Source organism: Cavia porcellus, unplaced genomic scaffold (assembly GCF_034190915.1).
Source record: "Cavia porcellus strain 051 isolate PalLab524CR breed Dunkin Hartley unplaced genomic scaffold, mCavPor4.1 scaffold_1, whole genome shotgun sequence".
Lineage (NCBI taxonomy): Eukaryota > Metazoa > Chordata > Mammalia > Rodentia > Caviidae > Cavia > Cavia porcellus.
Window position 1 is genome coordinate 186,506,912 of NW_026947484.1, and position 20,470 is coordinate 186,527,381.

General features: G+C 39.2%; 1 protein-coding gene across 2 annotated transcripts in view; it reads right to left on the reverse strand.

Annotated features, from left to right (window-relative positions):
- Window positions 1–20,470, reverse strand: part of Plppr1 (phospholipid phosphatase related 1) — a 282,868-nt gene that overhangs the window by 262,135 nt on the left and 263 nt on the right. The window lies entirely within an intron of this gene.

Below are 20,470 nucleotides of genomic sequence, written 5' to 3' on the forward strand. Positions count from 1 at the left end.
CCCTACATGTGAAGAAGCCCAAGCTCCCTTCCTAAACAGAGAGAAGCCCCAGCCACCTCAACCATCTCAGCTCCCTTGGGCATCTCATTTGCGCCAAGTGACACCCTACTTGTGGGTGTTTCTCAACCTGCCTGGTATTGACATTTGGGTGCAGGTAAGCCTTTGTGGTGGGTGCCATGCTGGGTATAGCAAAATCTGTGACAGGAGATCTAGCCCAACCTACTAGACACCAGTAGCACTCCTCCTTCAAGCTGTCCAGCCAAAAACGTCTCCAGATACTGCCAAGTATTCCATGGGTTGGAAGAGGAGCAAGATCACCACCAGTTGAAAGCATCAATCTAGATTACGTTTATTGTTATAAAGAGAGGTTCAGCCATGTTTTTTGTAATTATAGCAAGAGAAATTGTATATTTATTATGCCATATATGTTATGACATACTTTATGTGGGTTGCATCATTAAATTGTTTGCTCAAGCATAAGAGGTAGATATTATCATTCATATGTTACATATTAGGCAGTTTAAAAGCAGACAGGTTAAATACATCAAGTTTACCTAACTAGTAAGTAGTAAAACAAGGATTTGTGTGCAGTCTATTTCCAGTGTATGTAACTAAATTAACTATCATTCCATTCTGACTTCTCACTATATACTAAAATCAGACTATAAGAGGACAGATAGATTGTGATGCCCGTTTGTTTCTTAATTGTAGACATAAAAGTAGCCTGAAATGATATGCATGATCATACTAGTTATCACCATTGGGTTCTGGACTTACCTGCACCCAAATGTCAATACCACTATCTATCTGTCTCTAAATTAAATAACACACAAGTAGCTGCCATCAAAGAAGTGCACAGTTAGTGAAAAAGAGTGATACATATACAAAATAGCTACAAAGAAAAATAAAAATGAAACAAACAGGGGCATAAGAATAAAGTACAATATGGAAATTCAGGAGAGAATATTTCTGATGACAAGTATCTGAAAAGATGAAAGGGGCTAGCTAAAACTGTGATATGTATAAATGGGACAAAACAGTTAAAGACATGGGAAGGGGAAGATGTCAAACATGCTTGAAGAAAGGCAAGAATTTTGACGCAGGTTGAGCAAGTAGAGATGTAACAGTGAAGAAGAGTCTGGGCTTCTGCCTGCTGATACTAAGTGTCAGAACAAAGAGCTTTGATTTCATGGTGCAGTACGAGCACTGCTGAAGAATGAAGTCATAATGAATAGGGATACAGTGCAAGATGAGTGATACATAGTAGATAGAGATAGATAGATAGATAGATAGATAGATAGATACATACATACATACATACATACATACATACATACATATTGATTGATTGATAGACCAGAGAATAGTTGTTACAAAGCATTGGAGGGATACAGACAAGAAGCTATTTAGGGTACAAATTAAAAATTATATCATCAAAATGATAATACTGGCCAAAAAAAAAGCAGAAACAAAATTAGTGGAGAGCAGAGAATGGAAGCTTAGCAAGACCAGCATTTAAAAGAAGATGAAGTCAGATAAACTAGAAAAGTAGACTGAAAATAAGAATCTTTGGAGGCAAAAGGAAACCAACGAAAGGTCAATGCTAAGGAAGCCATAAAGACAAAGTGGGTGCGGAAGGAGGGTTAAGATTGTGTGACACATTTGGCTGACAAACAGAAGTTAAAAGAAGCAGGTAAACAGTTAGAAGAGGTAAACAGGCAGTGAGGTGAAAGGCTCAGAACATCAGTTTGAGAAGTAGGAACAATCCTAATATGTCTAGGGTCAATTCATACTGTTATTAATAGACCTCGACATCAGCCAATTTTGACTTATAAACTTTTTCATCAATGTGGCACCAATAGAATCGGTAGACAAACTAGCCCTACTAAAAACCTCTCGTCAGTTGCCCTCCTTTATCTGAGTTCTTTTCTCTGTACCAAATATTCATAAGGATTCTTATAGTGTCATCTATCTTAGATGCTATGCCTTTCACACTTGGCTTTAACAGTACAGATAAATGGCAGAAAATTCAGGAGAATTCCTCCTAAGAGATATCTTGTTACCAAAAAATAGACCGCAGATTTTCTTGGAAAGCTCAGCAATTTTTACTGCTTTTCTTTTATAGCTATGAATTTCTACTTAAAGCATTATACCTCTCAGCATGGACAGGAAATTCTGTCAATGTATGTTATTTTTTACAAAAAAATACGTTGAAAAAGATTCAAATAAATTCAGAATTCATAATATCATAGATCCTGGCATTTCCCAGACTTGTTAAAGAAAGTTCTAGTCCAGTATTTTCAGATGTTTAAATCAAGACTCTCATTAGAATTATCAATTTTTGACATCTATATTAAACATGTAGAGTTATGCTTTATTGTGCTTTTATACAAAATCGAATTTTCAATACCTTTACCCCATTGCTTGTGCTAGAGTAAACCAGAGTCACTGATTATGCCAACTTTGGAGCCTGTCTACCACATATCACGTCCTAGTCCTGCCCCTGTGCCTGTGTAAGACCCCAGACAAGTTATTTAACCACTTCGCTTCCATTTGCTAAATCGTTAATTGATACTGTGAGAAATGGTCTTTGAGTTCTTATTTCTCCACCCATTAGTGAAACTGACCTCTGTCCCTTGACACTTATTGATTGTTTGTATTTCATCTTTTATGAACTGTTGTTGTTCTCATATTTAGCATATTTTAGTCTTGCCTATTTCTTATTTTGTTGTGTTTTTTGATAGTATGTTAATTAACCCACCTTAGGCCATATATACTGCTATAACTACTATATTTTAAGGCTTCGCAGTTCATATAGACTAGTGAATGGCCAGTGAGTCTGCACAATGGTTCTGAATCCAAATCTGGCCTCGGAGGATTTGTGGAGTATGAGCATTCAGTGCAAATGCATTAGGAGATGTGCATATTTCCTATCGCAAAATCAATGTCTCTATGAATCTTTCTAAAATGAGACAGCATCACATTAATCTTATACTTTACCTGAAGAAAAAGAAACCTTTTCCTAAACAGTGATCTGTGGAGCATTGTGATTGACTAGCTCCTTGTGAGCGAAATTTTTCCTGAATTATCTAACATCTCAAAATGGCATATATATTCCTCTGTAATGTCTTGTAGAAAGGTGGAATACCTTCAGTAAGTTTATACAGTTTTTGAGAAAAATCAGGGCTCTAGGATCCCTGTGGCTTTTAATTAGCTCAGAGCAAGCCTGGTACCTCCTCCTCAAATGCTAAATCGTCAGTTGTGCTCAGTCTTATGTCTATGCCTTTTTTCTTTCCAATGAAATGATAAGGTTGGTTGTCATTTTTCATTTTGCTTTTCAGGAGTCCCAGTGTTTTCCTGGACACATAACAAGGCCATTTGGCATCTCTCCCTCTGAGTAATGATCTATTTATGGACCGCTTCTCTGACACATTTCTCTTGACATAATTCTTGAGAAACCCATACACAAAAAAGAAGAAATGAAATTGCACCAAATGGGATCTAAGTTTAGCAAATGAGATGACGAAACAGGTGATTCACTCCATTAGATTTCTTATTTATTTTTTAATTGATACATCAAGGTAGAGTAGAAAATTTCAACACATGTAAGCAATATGTGGTGATTTATTGAACTTATTCTATAGACTGGGCTGGGGTCCACTAGTATGGTGTAATTTGAGAAAAATTATAAAACTCACTTAAATTAAATGAAACACTTCCTTCAGTAATAAAGATTCAGTTCCTAAAAATTCTATGAATATCTGACTCAGGATCAATAACACAAGAAAAAGAAACAAGATAGTAATCAAAACAGGCATGAATTAGAAAAAATTGAAGTGTTACTTAGATAGACTGCATGGCTGGGTGTAGAGGTGCACAGATGTAATCTCAGCTACTCCAAAAACTGAGACAGGATGACTGCCAAGTTCAGGACCTTGTCACAATATTGACAAGGCCTTATCTCAAAATGTAAAATAATAATAACAATAACAATAAGAAGAAGAAAGCAGGCATATTGACCTATACCTGTAATCCCAGTACTGAAAGAGTTTGAGGAAAGATAGTAAATTTGAGGTCAATATGGCAACTGTAATGAGATCCTGCCTGTAAATCAATCAATCAATAAGGTAAGGAATGCAGCTCAGTGTGAATCCTAGATTCAATTCCTAACACCACATGCGCGTGCACACGCACACACAGAAACACACACACGCATACACATGCACACTACACAAAGGGTGATTCAAGACACAGATGTGTTTGGAGACAGAGCTAATCTAAAACATCCATATTATAAAAATATACTTTCAAAAAAGCACTAGTGATAAGCAAAAGATGGTGAGATATCATAAGATTCATTTCTAAAGGAGGAGTCATGCTGGCACCAATGGGACTACATGAAGAAAGGAGAGGAAAAATTGAAGGTATACAACTGAAAGAAGAGAATGCAGGCTGTTTGTGCTAATGAAGGGATGGTGTGTTCCAACTCAAATGACAAAACAGCCACACAGCAAGACAAAGCAGGAAAGGAGGACAAATATATACTGGGGAAAAAAACTATTTGCATTATATAGAGCTCAGATACACCTTAATATCTTTCATGTAATTTCATTTTCCAGTGGGTACATTAAGTCACTAGGCGATCTACTACTCTACAACTTATTGTGATCCACAGGGATGTGGAAGTGCAGGAAGTAACTTCAAAACGGAAACATGAGAGCCCAGGATGGCTAGGGAAGTGAACAGTAAAGACTTCACAGGAAGAAACGATCAAAAATCCCTTGATCTAGAAGCAGGAAATGATTGAAATCACTAGGTATACATTTGTGGGAGAAGGGCACCTCAGAGTGAAAACAGGGCTCAAACTATAAGAATCAGGGGAATTAAAAATGAGTTACCCACAGAAACCAAAGTGATTTATAGGAAGGGGTCTTCAGAGGCCACACACACAAAGGGACACATAAGCAAGATAAACTGTTAAAACAAAATAAGTACATGGATTTGTAAAATTACTAACACCAAGATAAACTAAGGATTGAAAAAATGTTGGAAAGAAAAAAGAAGTTTTAGTGGATTTGTAAGACTGTGAGATAAAGAATTGGGGCAGATGATAGAAAAGAAAAAAATGGAATTCAGGAATTTTCCAATTACACCATGGGCAGAGGGGAGATGAAGAATGCACAGTCACCTCTAGGTGTGGGACTCACACATCGGGGATTATCTCTCAGGGCTGCCTAACATAGGCAAGGAAATAGATAAAGACAAAAACAAAGCAAAGTAAGGCGGCAGAACACTGAGGAAAAGGTCCCAGGAAACACACAGTAGGCAAAGCTTGTGTTTGACAGGTCCTTCTACAGCACACTTAGATACACGTACATACTTAAGAATGTCTATTTTGCTGGGCCTGGTGGTGCACGTCTGTAATCCAGTACTTGGGAGGGTGGGGTAGGAGCTTGCTGTGAGCCTGGACTACACAGGGAGTTCAAGGCTAACCAAACACCCAGACACACACACAGAGATACACACACGCATGCGTGCATGCACACACACACGTCTAATTTGGCATTTGTAGAAGTGAACCAGTGTTAGCCAGTTAATATGAATTTCTACAGTTCCAAAAGAAGCTGTAGATCTTTGTTAGATATTAATGTCTGTATCTGAACATTTTGCACTTTTATAATCCAAGATTAAGGCAACAGGAAGGAAACTCCTATTCGCTGAGAATGAACAATGTACCAGGAGATTTATAGGTGGCTCAGATATTCTTTACAACAGTCATTAGGTAGATGTTATGAGCCCATTTTCAGAGGAGATTGAAGGTTATAAAGGTTAAATATCTTGCCCAGGTCAAAAGTAGTAAATCAGATCAGAAAATCACCTGTGGGAATTCAGAGCCAGGCTTTCCTATTATTCTCTTCTATGTGCCTGGGATAGTACAATGATATCAGAACTCCTCAAGTAACTGGTAATGTTACCACTTCTCCCTTGTATAGCTTTGGAAACAGTCTCTTGCCTGACCTTGCTTGCTACGAAAACCATGCTTCTTTAAAACAACCACTTAAACCTTTAATTGAGTGCATTTTTGGCTGGCTGTCTCCCTGCCTACTACCAACTAAGCATACAGCGTCCAGCTCTTGAAAGCTCAGAATCTTTTGATTCATTCATTGCTCTTTGGGTCACCTACTCTTAAATTTCCACTCATTTAATACACTGCCATTTATCCGGCCAACTAACAAACACTTAACACACACTTAAATATGTCTAATAAATCAAAGAAGAAGAATATCCCAGTTTCAACTATCATCAAAGTACCAGAACCTCAGCTAATCTGTTTAGGATTTACCCCGGCTATTTATGCACTTGGAGTTTTGTGGAGATTTTTTTTTTTTCAAAATGCTTTTTGTGACTTCAACATGGACCCTAACTCTGACACTGACTTCATTGCCCCCAAAACACCCACCCCTATGTGGCAGTTGCTCCTTTTACCCTTTCCACTTTCCTACCTTTTTTTTTAACCTATTTACAGTTTTACAATCAAGGTAAGAACTTTCTAAACTCCTTTGGACAATCTCAGACACTCTTCATAGCAAAAAGTGGCACAGTAGATATAAAATTTAAGAATTTCAGGTAAGTAATTTTTTTTCACAAATTAGGCAAAGTGACCTCCTGTATAAATGCCTCTTATGTTTACCACAGAACACTCTAATCATATCAAAAACAAACACAGTTGATTCCCAGAGTGGTTTATATCCTCTGCCAGCACATACGTTCTCATCAGACTCATACTCCATGCTTTGGCTTACAACTGACAGATGAGCAGTCACAATTTGAGCCTCACATTGCTGAAAGGATTATATTTTATCCCCTTCTGTGAAATGATGGTGCAGAATTAATAATAATGTATTAATAGTGAGTACTTGTGCAGTATTTTAAAATATATCCCCTTGTACATTATCTCAAAAGAATTCCCTTAAAATATTCTTGTTTTCATTTTATAAGTGAAGCAATTAAATCTCAGTAATGTTAAGATAATTCTCAGACTACACAGTGATCCAGCTGAGGCTCACACTCAGATCTTTGGATTGAGACTTCACGATCGATCTTTCCACGACATTCCACCATTTCCGAGTTAGCTCTGTGCCCTTTCCTGGGTACCAGTGTGTGCTGCAGAGTCACCTAGAGGAAAGGGATTAACAAACAGCAAGGACTGTCTCAAAAGAGCAAGGAAATAGGCAAAGACAAAAGAAAGGGGACAGCAGCTCTGGAGACAGGGTCAGAGAGCGAGGGGACATGTCAGAGGAGACAGTGTCCTGGATGAAGTCCGCATAGAGCCAGGGGAAAGGTGACGTTTGTAATGGTTGAATAATTAATAGTTTTAACTCACATTTAAAAAATACTAAATCAATGTCATTTATGAAATATTATCCAGGGAATTATATATAATTCCATTAAGTTTCTTTTTTGGCAAAAAAGTATAATTACCGAAGCGATAGTAGTTTCCTAAATTTAAAACAAGAATATAATTCATAGCTATTTTTTTCAGAACTATTTTTTAAGATTAAGAAAGTTTCTTAAGAGTCTTTCTGTGGTCCTGGGTGAAGGCAACTAACCATTATCTTCAGGATGGGTTAAGGATAATCTAGCACTGAGAGGGAAAAATAAGATATTACTGAGTAAAACAGAAGGACTTAGAAGGCCAGAAAATTTCTCAGGTAAAAATTTTTCTTGCAATGATCCATACATGTCTTCTGAAGGAACAAGAAAAAGATAGAAGATCCTAGTATTACAAACTCTCCTTTGGCACAAACATAAAGAATTCTAACTTCAAGAAGAAAAACAAAAAAAAACAAAGAGTTATATAGAAGGTGAGAGCGTGAGTAGATGAAGGAACAGAACCTTTGGTGAAAGGCTATTGTAGAATTTTCCCCTCCAGATGTCCTATTTGGAAAAGGCACTAATTATCTGGTCAGTCCTGATCTATTTTCTAGTGGCTTCAACTTTCTTATAATGTCAGGCAATCTGTTCACACAGTTCTGAGTGATTAAGCATCTCTTCTTTTAATTCTGTTTATAGAGGTTCTATTTGTTCCAGAGATAAAGAGGTTAACTTGTTTCTATTTGACTCCAGACTCACTCTTCCTGATGAGGGGTTTAAAAGCTGACATCTTTTAAGAGTGTACAGCATCATATCCTCTTTTAATATGGCTTAACTTTTTAACTTTATATTGCTCTTTAATTACTTTGGCAAATGTCTTCCGTATAGTTGATATTTAAATAAGCGAAGGTTTCTGCTCAAAACAAGGGAACCGTATGACATCCAATAACTGTTCTCTGAAACATCCACAGAGATCAAGATTGAGGTCACATGTTCAGGTGATGCTTCCACACTAGTACAGGGCTTCCCAGGAGAAATTCCTCCGGGCACGAATTCAGGAAAGCTCACGGCTTCTTCGTAGCACCAGTCCTCCACAGAGCTGCCTCTGCCTGTTCTACCCTGGGCCACACACACAGACCAGGGCACGCTACACAGAACATGAGTCAACTTCTGTCCCCAAAACAAACTAGGTAACCCGGGGTAAGCTCATATTAAGATTTCAAGATAGCTAGATTTCCTATACAAATTTACATTCCTTAACAATGGATCATATAAAGATAAGGGACATGTGCTAAATGTTTTCAGTTTTCCAAAAGTATTTGCTTTCATTCCTTAGTCTATGCCCACTTAGTTTACTTGGTTGGAGGACTACATGACTGTGTCTTTATATGAAATGGAGTTTGATTTCTATAGGTGCCCCTTAAATTCAACATCTTCCCCATAAACTGAACCCCTAAACCTGGACCTCTCCCAGGAAAGTAAAGGAAACATGCAGAATTCCACTCAGTTTAAAAGAATGTTTTAATGTTTCCATTTTCTCAAAGAGAAACAGAATGTTTTATGCCTGCATAAGCTGCCTGGCATGTACCCTACCTACCAGAGCCCCATATGCCTGAAAGCCAAGAGTTGTGCTGAAACTCTCTGCCTGATTCAGATTAATCCTCCGAGACCAGCCCCTGTCTCCAGTCTCATTTCTCACTGGAGATCAGAAGGCTGGTTTCACACCAGATCTCTGGCGCTATCTCACGTTTTGAGATGTGCTCTTCCTTTCTGCCTTTTAAATCTAGTGATTGCCACAGATTGTTTTAGATCTGTTCTAGAAACACTATTCTGCATTCTTTTTGTGTTTTTTTTTTTCTTTTGTATCAGGAATCAAAATCAGGATCTTGTGCTTGCCAGGTAGGCATTTGTCACTATTTTGTATTGTAATTCATTTATCCGGTGAATTTATCATGTGACAGACACTCTTCTACATTTGGGGTATGTAACAATGAACAAAATATATAGATTTCCTCACCTTGTTATATTTCTATTCTATTGGGCAAGACAAATCACAAATAGATACTGATGAATATACATGTATATGAAAAAGTGTTTGTCATTATCAATGAAAAAATATCAGTTGGAGTAAAGAAGTAAAGATTAATGGCATGGGTGCTTTGGAGTTATCAGGGACGGCCTATCTGATAACACTTGAGCAGAGGATAAGGTAATGGGAAAGGGTAGCATGCATGTTTTTGCAAAGCATGTTTTCCCTACGGCATTAACAAATGCAAAGACCCGAGATGAAAGCGTGTTTGGGATGTTTGATGATCATTAAGGTTACCTTCTCTGCCCCAACTCCCAGGTTGCTGACCAGCCACAGCTCAGACCCAATTGGCTTCTATCTTGGATATATCTACGTAGTCACCAACATGGTGAGAATGGAGCCCTGACACTGGAAAGGACAGACTGGAAACCTTATATTATGTAGTGTGAAAGGAGAGATCTTAGCATGGAATGGGTAGCTGAAATTCTCACCACAAGTTCCAGGATTCTGTGTAAGCATATATGTAAATCCACACCTAAATAAGAAGTAAAATTGAATGAAAGAAAGATAGAAAGAAAGAAAGAGAGAAAGAAAGAAAGAAAGAAAGAAAGAAAGAGAAATTTAAATGGGCTGGGGATTTAGCTCAGCGGCATAAGTGCCTGCTTGGCAAGCACAAGGTCGTGAGTTTGATCCCTGGTATCAAAAAAAAATTAAATCAACAGAGAATAATTATATCATATTCACAATTAATAAAGGTGTATTTTTTTATAAATTCTCAAGTATTTCTCTGAAATTAGAATGCTACAGTGAAAGAGGGCTAAGACATAGTTTTAAGGCAAAGTTTTGATGCATTGGTCAAAGTTTCCCACCTCTTGCTAAGCGTCTGATTTCCATGGCTCATTGGTCAACAGTGGCTGAAGGTGACATTTCACAAAGACCTAAAAAAATTGGGGGGTTAGCGGCATGAGTTATATTTTCAACTTTTTGGTTTAAAACTTAATTTTGTCAAAAAGAGGGCAAAGTGTTATAAAGGGAAAGCTGACAACCCAGAATTTTAAGCTTGCTGTTCAAAATGCACTTGTTTCAAAATTCATTCCTTAAGGTTCAAGATGGCAAAAAGATAAACTGAAAAATAAATTATATGTTTAGAGAAGAACGCTTTCCCAGATAACATGAATAACATGTCATTTCACCTTAAGACTGTTGCTTTGCTTCAAAATGTCACTCAGAAGATGGAGCAGAGAGACTAGATGAGGAAGTTTTAAAGTAGGAAGATAGTGTTATGGTATAAATCTAAAATATTCCACAAAAGTCTCCTGTGTTAAGAGATGAGGCTTTTGGAAGGTGAACGGATCATGAAGGCACTAGCTTCATGGATTCATACACTGAAAAGTTCGTAGCTAAATGGGTTATAAGGAAGTGGGACCTGGTTGAAGGAAAGAACATTGAGGTCATGCATTTTGAAGTCTATATTTCTTCTCAGACTCTTTCCCTGTCACCTTGTTTCCTGGCAGCCACAAGCTGAGCAGCTCCTCTCTCATGCCTTTCCATCAAGACGTTTCTGTCTCGGGGACGAGTCAACCATAGACTAAGCATCTAAAACCATGAGCCAACATAAATCTTTCTTCATTAATTTATGCATGTCAGGTATTTTCTCCTAGCAACAGAAAGATGACTAATACAAAGTAAAAGGCAATTTCTGCAAAAGCTTGTGGGTGAACATTTAAATAAAGCATAAGTTTCAATTTGGTAGGGATTCATTGCTCAAACTAGTGTTCATGAAGTAGGTTCCACAGCGCCCTCTTCCTTGTTTGGTGTGGTCAGAAGAAACAATATCAGCACTAGCTTAACAGCCAGGAAAAGGGCCTGCCATCTCAGCCTCTCCGGTCACCAGTGATGGGACCCTGGACAAGTCACTTAACCTCAGTGGACCTCACTCTCTCATCGGGGCAGATGAGACAACTGGAGTGGGCTATCCCTACAGCAATTTTGTGAAACAAGGATAATCGACAGGCAATGCCATGCATGAACTTCAGAGTTAGCGTTCTCAGTATTTCACCTCTTGCTGGAATGTGAACTCTTCAAAACCAATAAGTGGCAGCTGGAAGATGCTCAGAAAGTTTTTCATTAGTCATGTTCTATTTTTAAATGGAAAATAACATTCATCCTCCACATACAATAATAACATTTAAAATGTTCACTAATCAAAGCAAATTTCCTCTGATTAAAATTTTAACAATAAATAGTAAAAAATATGGAAAGTATGAATCCATTTTTTAAAATATATATGCAAATACTAACAGATGGAAAAGCTGAAGAATCAAACAACTGACAGTGGTTTTTTGAGAAAAAGATTCAGCAGAAATTTGAGGGACAATTACTTTCCATACCAGGCACTTTACCATATGTGTATACTGTATTCTAGTACTTACAAAATCAGTTAATCTTTAAATTTCTAGAACAATAAACCTATTGTTGCAAACTAGTTGACCAGAAACTATTTCCAGTGTCATATGTCAACTCATGTGAAAAACAAAGTAACAAAAATATCCAATAGACACTCTCAAGCCATAGATCCTATTTTGCTTATTTATGGCAGAAGAAAATAAAAAACATACAGAGAGATTATGGGTTTGTTTTCCTTGTTATCTTTCATTCGTATGAATGAAAAGATGTGCCTTATTTTTTTTTCCATTTCTATGACCCCCAGGAGAGAAGGCTGGGGGGTGATTATCAGAACCTATGAGTGTGTGAGTTTGCCTGCAAGTGACAGCCAGCAAAGGCTGGAAGATGGAAATAATGGTAAAGCACATCAGGTTTGTAGAGCTGCTGAAAGGAACAGCAGCTCGCTCAAGCAGACACTGTTCTTGTTAATTGTATCTGATTCCACTTGATTATGTATTTCATTGAATTTAAATGTTGATGAGGGGCCACTGCTCCATGCTTCTCATCAGAAGCCTCAATAAAAAGAGCATTGAGAAACCCTTCCCATTCGGCCATGCAAACACAGCACGTCTCTTCCTTGTGACACGCTTGCCCCAGCAACATGATCCCTTTCTCATCAGTCTGTGTCTGTGAGCATTTCGAGAACACTTTGTGTCATAATAGCCAAAGAAAAAGCCTTTCTAAGATAATTAAGGCAATATAAAACATGTGCTTTCCTGTTGTGTACCAATTTGTGATGGTCACACAAACAAGGGTATTTCTTTCCTTCATATGTATATCACTTTTGCAAGTTGTTATTGATGAATGGGAAAAGATAAATTAACATATAAGGACAAAATAAAAGCAGGATGTGGCTGACTGCAGACTTCCCATCCAGTTAACACCAACAAGCCATGAAAGCCTGTCACGTAAGACTTCACAGTGAGTGAGAAAGTTATGCAATGATCGGAAATTCTAAGGCTTGAGAATGCAGTGGGATGAACACAGGCTTTGGACTCAGACTTGGGTTGGAATCCTATTCTAGCTCAGAGAGCTGGGCTAAGCTCGCTCAACTTTCTGTGTCTTGGTACACTCAAGATGTCAAATAGGAGCATCAATAACTATTTTCAGTGTGCTATAGAAATTAGTGGGACACTGTAAAGCCCTTTCGATAGCCCATGGTAGTACCTTCTATACCCAGTAGCCACCCACTCCAGGTTTCTTTCCCTTGCCTCTTTCTCTCCTTTCCATTCATGCTACTTTGCCCTTCCTCCTTTCCTCTTCTCGCCCTCTCCCCCACCTGTCCTTTCTTCTCCCTCCTCTCTCTCTTCTCCCTTCTCTCTTCTCCCCTCTTCCTCCTCCTCTTCTTCTTCCCCTCCTTTTTCCTATCTCTCTCTCCTCCTCTCCTCTCACTAGAAATGGCTGCACTTTGTTATTCTACTTCTGACCTAAATTCAACACAGGATCACAGTGCTGTTAGCCAAGACCAGTCAAACTGATGAGTGGAATAGCTGTCGCCTCTTTTCTCTCTTAAATCTTCAAAAACCTCGAAAGTACAGTAGACAACCACATATATCAATTTATAAGTGAGGTAGCTCCTCTAGACCTTCTCTACATTTAACTCTTGCCCCAGGACAGAGAGATAAGCGGATAGATGACAAACAGATAAAGCTTTTGTTTGTCTTTCGTTTTTATCGTTCTGGTCTGTCCCTTAACGTGGAATGAAATGCTCACTGATTAGCAAATCAACCAGATCATGAAACATTTAAGTAGTAGCCTTACTACCATATTAAATGATGTCTTCTTCAATATTTTCAATGAAGTTACTTGCCCATTGGCTTGGGGCCAGTGTTGCCCCAAGCTTCTGGTAGAGTTGGAAGACCAGGAAATACCCTCCTACCACTTCACAGGAAGAGAGTCGATCTAGGGTCAGTGAGTAATGCACAATCATGCAAAAAAATTCAACAATCAAGGTAAACAATACTTTAATGCAATACTTTTTAAATCACAGTGCCAAGCTTTCATGATGAACAAATACTAAAATTGTAAATAAAGAAAAGTACCAGCACTGTGCTTGCACAAGGCCACTTCTTTTGTTTCATCTTGATTGCAGTACTGAGTAAAGTTTTGGTCAGAATTCAGAGATAAGGGTTTGAACCCTAGTCCTGACACTGACACTACTTCTTTGATTACTAGTTTTTCATCTCATTTTGAATGGAAATCTGATTAGAGAACTTCCTCTGAATCTATGAACTACAAAGTTCTAATTCTTTTATAATGTGAATCTGCATTATTTCAGGCATCATCAGTGACTCAAAGGGCAAGAATCATGAATTTAACCTCTCGATCCTAACTGTTTTGTGAGCACCTAACATGTGCCAAGCATTACATTAGGCACTGAAAATACAAAGTCAGAACAACAGAAACTAGATAGAAAGGGAAGCCAAAGTAGAGTTGAGAATATAGAACAACCTTCCCTACAAAGTGACTTCAACCTAAAATTCTAGAGGAATTAGGCATGAGATAGCAAGGGTGGGATCCTAGAAATAAGGAACAAGAGCCAAAAGCTCAAAGGTAAAAAGAAAAATATTTTCTGGGTGACTACATGATGTAGCTTAACGTGGAAGAAACAAATAAGATGAATAGGAAACCCCCTCAAGCACACACATACACACACACTTAACAGACTATAATGCAAAGGGGTGCCAACTACCTAAGTGATGCAGTTTCTACACTGACCGGAATTCTATCTCAGAACACTCTACCAATTTTTCCAAAGAAGCATTTAATTTGCTAAGAAGTGTTGCAAACCTCACATCTGAAATATGTAGAGTTTATAGCCCTCATTACCAAAGAAGTAGTATGATTCACACACGTAGTCACTTCCATGAAGATAATTTGCTAGATAGCTAAGTCCCCATTTCATGATCAGCCATAAGGCAAGCACACTTTCATCTTCTGGAGGCAGGTGTAAGAAGTAGACAACTAGGCAAATTTACAGGCAGACATTCCCAGCACATGTTCACTCCTCATAGGATTCGACAGTCAAGTTAGTCTACCCCTGCCATATTTATGTCTGCCAATTTAATTCCTGTGTTCAAGAAGACAGGATCAGAACTAGCTATTTAGAGCCAATCAAAATCACTTTTAGTAGACATCAAAACACACTTTCTCTAGAGACCCAAGCACACAGCCAAAGCTTTATGTGTTTAACCTGTTTTCATACATAATATCTACCATTTATTGAGCACTTGCTCTGCATCAAAATGTACAAATAATTAACTCATCTAATCCTGACATCCTTTGTGATGGGTTCTACTATGTATAATCTTGACTCTCAGCAAAGAGGTAAAGAACAGCACAGAGAAGTTAACGGAGTGCTCCAGAGTTACAGTGCATGACATGGCAGAGTCAGAATTGATAATTCAATTAATTCAGAATCTGAAATTAATTCAGGTAACAGCCTATCTAATGTCTGCACTCCCACAACTGTGCTATAATATCAATGCACATCAGCCTGCATGCCCAAGCAACAGCATTAGGCTCTTCAGGGAATCCTTAGATTTCCAGGACACTCAGAGATCTGAATTACCTGAGCTTCAGGAAGCACCTCAGTCACTTAACAAGGAAGAGAAAAGCACCTTAGTTGTCCCCACACCTTCTTTCCATGATCTTGAAACAAGGAATTCTCTTCAGTCTTTTTCCCTTCCTCATTCCCCATACCTTATGTTCTCCATAGGCTGCTACCCGTCTATTCTTCTTTGATAAGAACTTCCTTGAAGCTCACTGCACACCGTCTCATAACTCTCCTCCCAGCAAACTTTATAAATGACTGATAGCTGTGCATTGTCTGGATTTTTTGACTGCCATTCCTCACTAAGACCTGGAATATGCCCCTGAACACACTGCTGTACTGAAACTGCCTTGTTTCCATCACTAGAGAACTCATGTTCATTGTCTTTTTTTTATTCTCTATTTTTCAATCCCTTTCATCTCTCTTCAATTAAAACTGTCTCAACCACCTCAGCTGTAAAGGGAAGAAAGAGTTCACCCATGTGGTGGGGTGACATAAGATCTCACATGTGATCACTTACTCGGACCCACCCCAGGTTGCTTCTGTGAAGTCTGATAGGACCTTCTTATGATTCCCAAGGGTTCTACGGTCATGTCAGCTCTTTTCCATTGTGCTTGAGAATTCCCATCCTATGTTCTTTAGAGATGCTTGTTCGTCTCCTTTATTTCTAAATGTTGCTAAATGCTGAGATTTACTCTGTATTCTCTTGTTTCTTGATTTTTCTAACTTCTCTTTGATATGAACAATAGTTGGTGTTTTCTGTGAGGACATTCTATTCTGGGATCATCTGTCCTAGTATTTTCCAAGATGCTCCAGAGTCATTGCAAAATCACCTCCTGCATAACACCACTGAGCCTTTCCCCTTTGTGAGTAACCTCCCTCCCCAGTCTGCGGCAACTCTTTATTCAGTGGTAAACTCAAAGTGCTGTCTTTGGTGCTCTTTGGGCTTCACTTCCTGTAGACAATTTGAAAACAAATCCTGACTATACTTTTTTCCACTTTGGTATCTCAGACTTACATTTTCAGGTTGGAAACTGGCATGATTTGGCTTGGTTCAGAAAGGATCTTATTCGTAGGGCTGCACTACTGAGGTCTAGAACATCAGTGGTGTAGCCCACATCCTAGGATTCCAAGATGCTGTGAGATTTTTAATGAGACTTTATGGTTTGCAAAGTTCCTGGTCCATACTTTTTTTTAATAGTTCTTGTGAAGTACATGAAATCTGGAAATTCTGACAAGGAAGAAGAAAAAGATAATTCACATTTACTCCCATTCTACTATAGATCATTAATTAATTGTGGATTACTGCTGCCTCCAAGGCAGCCATATTTTAATATAAAAATATGATCAATGCTATTTCCCAATAACAGTTCAGATTACGGGTGTTCTTTGTGGAAGCAGCTGAGAAAAAATGTGTCCTTGTTATTAATCTGTGGTCTCCCTGGAACATTTTTTCACTGATTTCCCAAAGTTGATCACCTTGGAGAAATGGAACTGTCTGATTTAGCTTCCAGAGTTCTGATGCAGAATTATCACTTTGTGACTGGATTTCTCACTCGCTATTTAATCAGTCATTCAACAAATATTTATGGAGTCCCTACTCTGCACCAAGCCTATGCTGAATGCTGAAGACAACTGTGAATGTCTTGGCTTCACCATCCAGTCAGTAAATAGTGTAGAAGTGGAGGACGAAGAGAACACATAGAAGGAGACCCTTGGAATATCAACAGTCTCCTTCTCTTGCTTGCTCCCCAGATGTATTTCTTCCTCTCCATTCCTCCTCTACCACCCTAATCACTTCCATAATAGTTCCACAATAGAGTTTCTACCTCCAGCCTCACCACCTCCAATTCATCCTCCACGCTTGGTCATAGTCATCGTTCACTAATGCAACCCCTACTCTATCTCAGGCATTTCCAGTCTTCAAATGCAGAAGTCTCTTTTGCTCTTTTGCTCAAGATAGTTCCACTCACTGCTTATCCCTGCTTATTTCTCTGGCTTGATGTTGTACCTCTTCAAAAAGCTAAGACCCCACCATCTCTAGCTGTAGCCGCATGCAATGCTAGGCCTTACACAGGTTTTTCTGCCTGGAAGTCTTTCTCTTGTTCTAGATACAGCTCATACCAACCTCCCCCAAGAAACCTTCTTGATCTTCCCGCCAGCCCTTCATTGTACCTCTGTACCTCCATGGCATCCTGACCATATCTCTAACCAGACTCCATGGCCTTAGTTGTTAAATAGCATCACCATGTGCTGTTCATTTCTCTATGGCTCCAGCCACATAGTTGACCTACAGTTACCCTAGTTTACCAAGCACCCTCACACGTTTTCCTCTCTCCAGAATGTCTCTTCTATCCTTTCCTACATGTAACAACTATGTTTTTCAAATATCTCAAAACCACCTGCTCAAATCCTAAATGGAAGAAAAATTAACTTACATCTCTAAACTGTTGGCATTTGATTTACTAGGCAATTATAATAGTTAATCAGGTCAAGTCTAATTAGTTAATACCTATTTTTCCCTTCTTGAAGGGAGGCACCACTTTTTTTACTTCCTTATTTTTTATCCTCCAACCTCCAGAACATAGTAAGTACTGAATCATGGTTTCTAAATGTTAAGGAAATCTAGGAGAAGGTGGAATGTATAGCATATATGTTAAGAGCTCATAGTATAATACACATAATACAACTTACTCTGATTACTTCATGTGTGTTGATTTTGTACTTACAACTGGATTGCAAACTCTTTGAAAGACATAATTATGTTATAAATTTTATATGATGTCCAATGCAGAATCAGGATATGCAGTTAATAAATACTTGTAAATAGAATCTGAATACAATCAAAACAATGTGATCTTATAGATGGGGGAGGAAATATATCATAACAGAACAAATTTTTACAAATCTAGTAAAAGCATTAAAAACTCTAGTAAGAGAAAAAAAAACCCTGATGTTTTCTTGCCAAGATTTTCTAGAAAAATGATGGGAATATTCACTAAGAAATAAAAAGGACATATGCTGACAATTATTTTTAAACCCCCTCTATGCCAATTTCAACTTGCAAATATTTCTGGAAAGGTCTTCACCAGTTATTTGGAAAAGAAAAAAATGAGTATTTTCAGATTTCTGTCTTACTAAAGCCCTCTAAAAATTATAAAACCAATCTGTTTTAGTAATACCCATCCCTTTCTTGATTCTCCTCCTGCTCTACTCTCTCCTCACTTCCCCTCCCCTCTCCTCTCCTCTGTTTTCCTCTTTGGCTTTGCTCACATAGGAGTCAAGGTCTCTTTCATATGTGAACTTTTTAAATGGATCTCCCACCTCAAAGTTGCAAAATACTAAAAACAAAGAAAGGTCCCTATCCTAAGCAGATGGCTTCCACCTGTCATTTCTGTCCTTTTGGTTTTTTTTTTTTTGGTTTTTTGTTTGTTTGTTTGTTTTTTTGGTACCTAGAAACAAACTCTAGACCTTCCACTTGCCAGGCAGGCACTTGTGCTGCTGAGCCATATCCCCAGCCTATCCACCTGTCCTTCCAAAGTGAAGAGAACCCTCTGATGACTAAAAGCCATCAGAGTTTGGAGTCTGAGGTCCCAGGCTCTCTCCCCCAACATCTGCACGGCTTGCCTTACAAATCTTAAACTCCATAGTACAAAGAGCTAAAAGTGGTCCTGCCTGACCTGACCTGCCTGACCAACCGCATTCTAGGCACAAAATGTCAAAATGGAGAAACTTTCACACAACGCACTTTCTAAACCTGAAGAACTTATCTATGATTATGCAAAAGATAAATCCAAGAATAATCAAGTCTTTTATGCCCCAGTTGTGACACTGTAAATATCACCAAATCAGACTACCACTCGGTGAACAGGAGCTGCCAACCATAGAAGTCCTGTAAAACCTGCCAAGTTAAGCTCCTCACACTGGACTCTCTTTTGCTTTAATTGGCCTACGGTCACACTTCTCCTGAATAACTATCTTCTCTCCGTCTGCTGTTATTCCCCTTTGTCCTGATCCTGGACTCCTTGCATCCTGACTGAAGCCTGGCTGTTTCAAAGGGTCATTAGATTTCAGGCTTTCGCCAGATGTAGTCAGGGGCTTCCTGCGCTGAGATCCTGTCCCAATAGATTTAGCATCTTAAGGAAACCTTTTTCCAGGACCATTTTCCATGGCCTGATGAGATATTCAGAACCATGTCTGTCCACCAGATATATACCAGATGACAGAACATCTCTTTCAAGAAACAGGTTGAAAAAAAAAAAAAAAAGAAACAGGTTGAAAGGAAAAAAAAAAAAAGATATTCTCACAAAGAAAAATTATAACCTAGAATCGTCCACATATTCCACACGTGTGTCTCATAAAACCTTAGAGCAAAAATGAAGCCCCAGCTGCCGCTGTCACTGCTGCCGCCACCACAGCCCCATCCAACTCCCAGCGCAGCCGCGGCGGTATGCATGAGCACCGCACCTTCCCCGGGGAGAAGAGATCCTGGCGCCCAGCGTTTCTAGGTGATTATGGCAAGCCTTTCAGTAACTCATCTTTCATCCCGCACTGACCCACGCCTCACCCCAGCGGCGCCTCCGGCACTGGCGCTGAATGAAAAAAGCCTAAAGATCTCCCTCCAGCAGGTGACACCCCCTTTGCACGCGTGCACACACACACACACATACACACACACACACCACTACTATGCGCCTGGAGAAAGAGATTGGGAGGGCGGGAGGATGGCAGGTGCCCACATAGGAGGTAAAAATCAATCTCAAAGCCTACAGCCTAAGGAGGGAAATCCCAGCCCCTGCTGGGTGGGAAGATTTGGCATCAGCTACCTGCAGGGCGACCTGGCCCGCACGCCCACCCACGCACACCGGCTTGCGGCGCAGCACGGTATGCAGGCAGGAGGGTGGAACTGGACAGAGAGCCTCCACGCCCCCTTTGTCTCCACGTTCCCCAAATGACAGGAGAGGAAAGTTTATGAGCAGAGAGGTGGTTGCTTTCTGCTGGGTCAGTTTGACACCTCGCGGGAGGAGACAGCGCCAGGCATCACCCTCTCCCCTGTGCAGCCTCGGCTC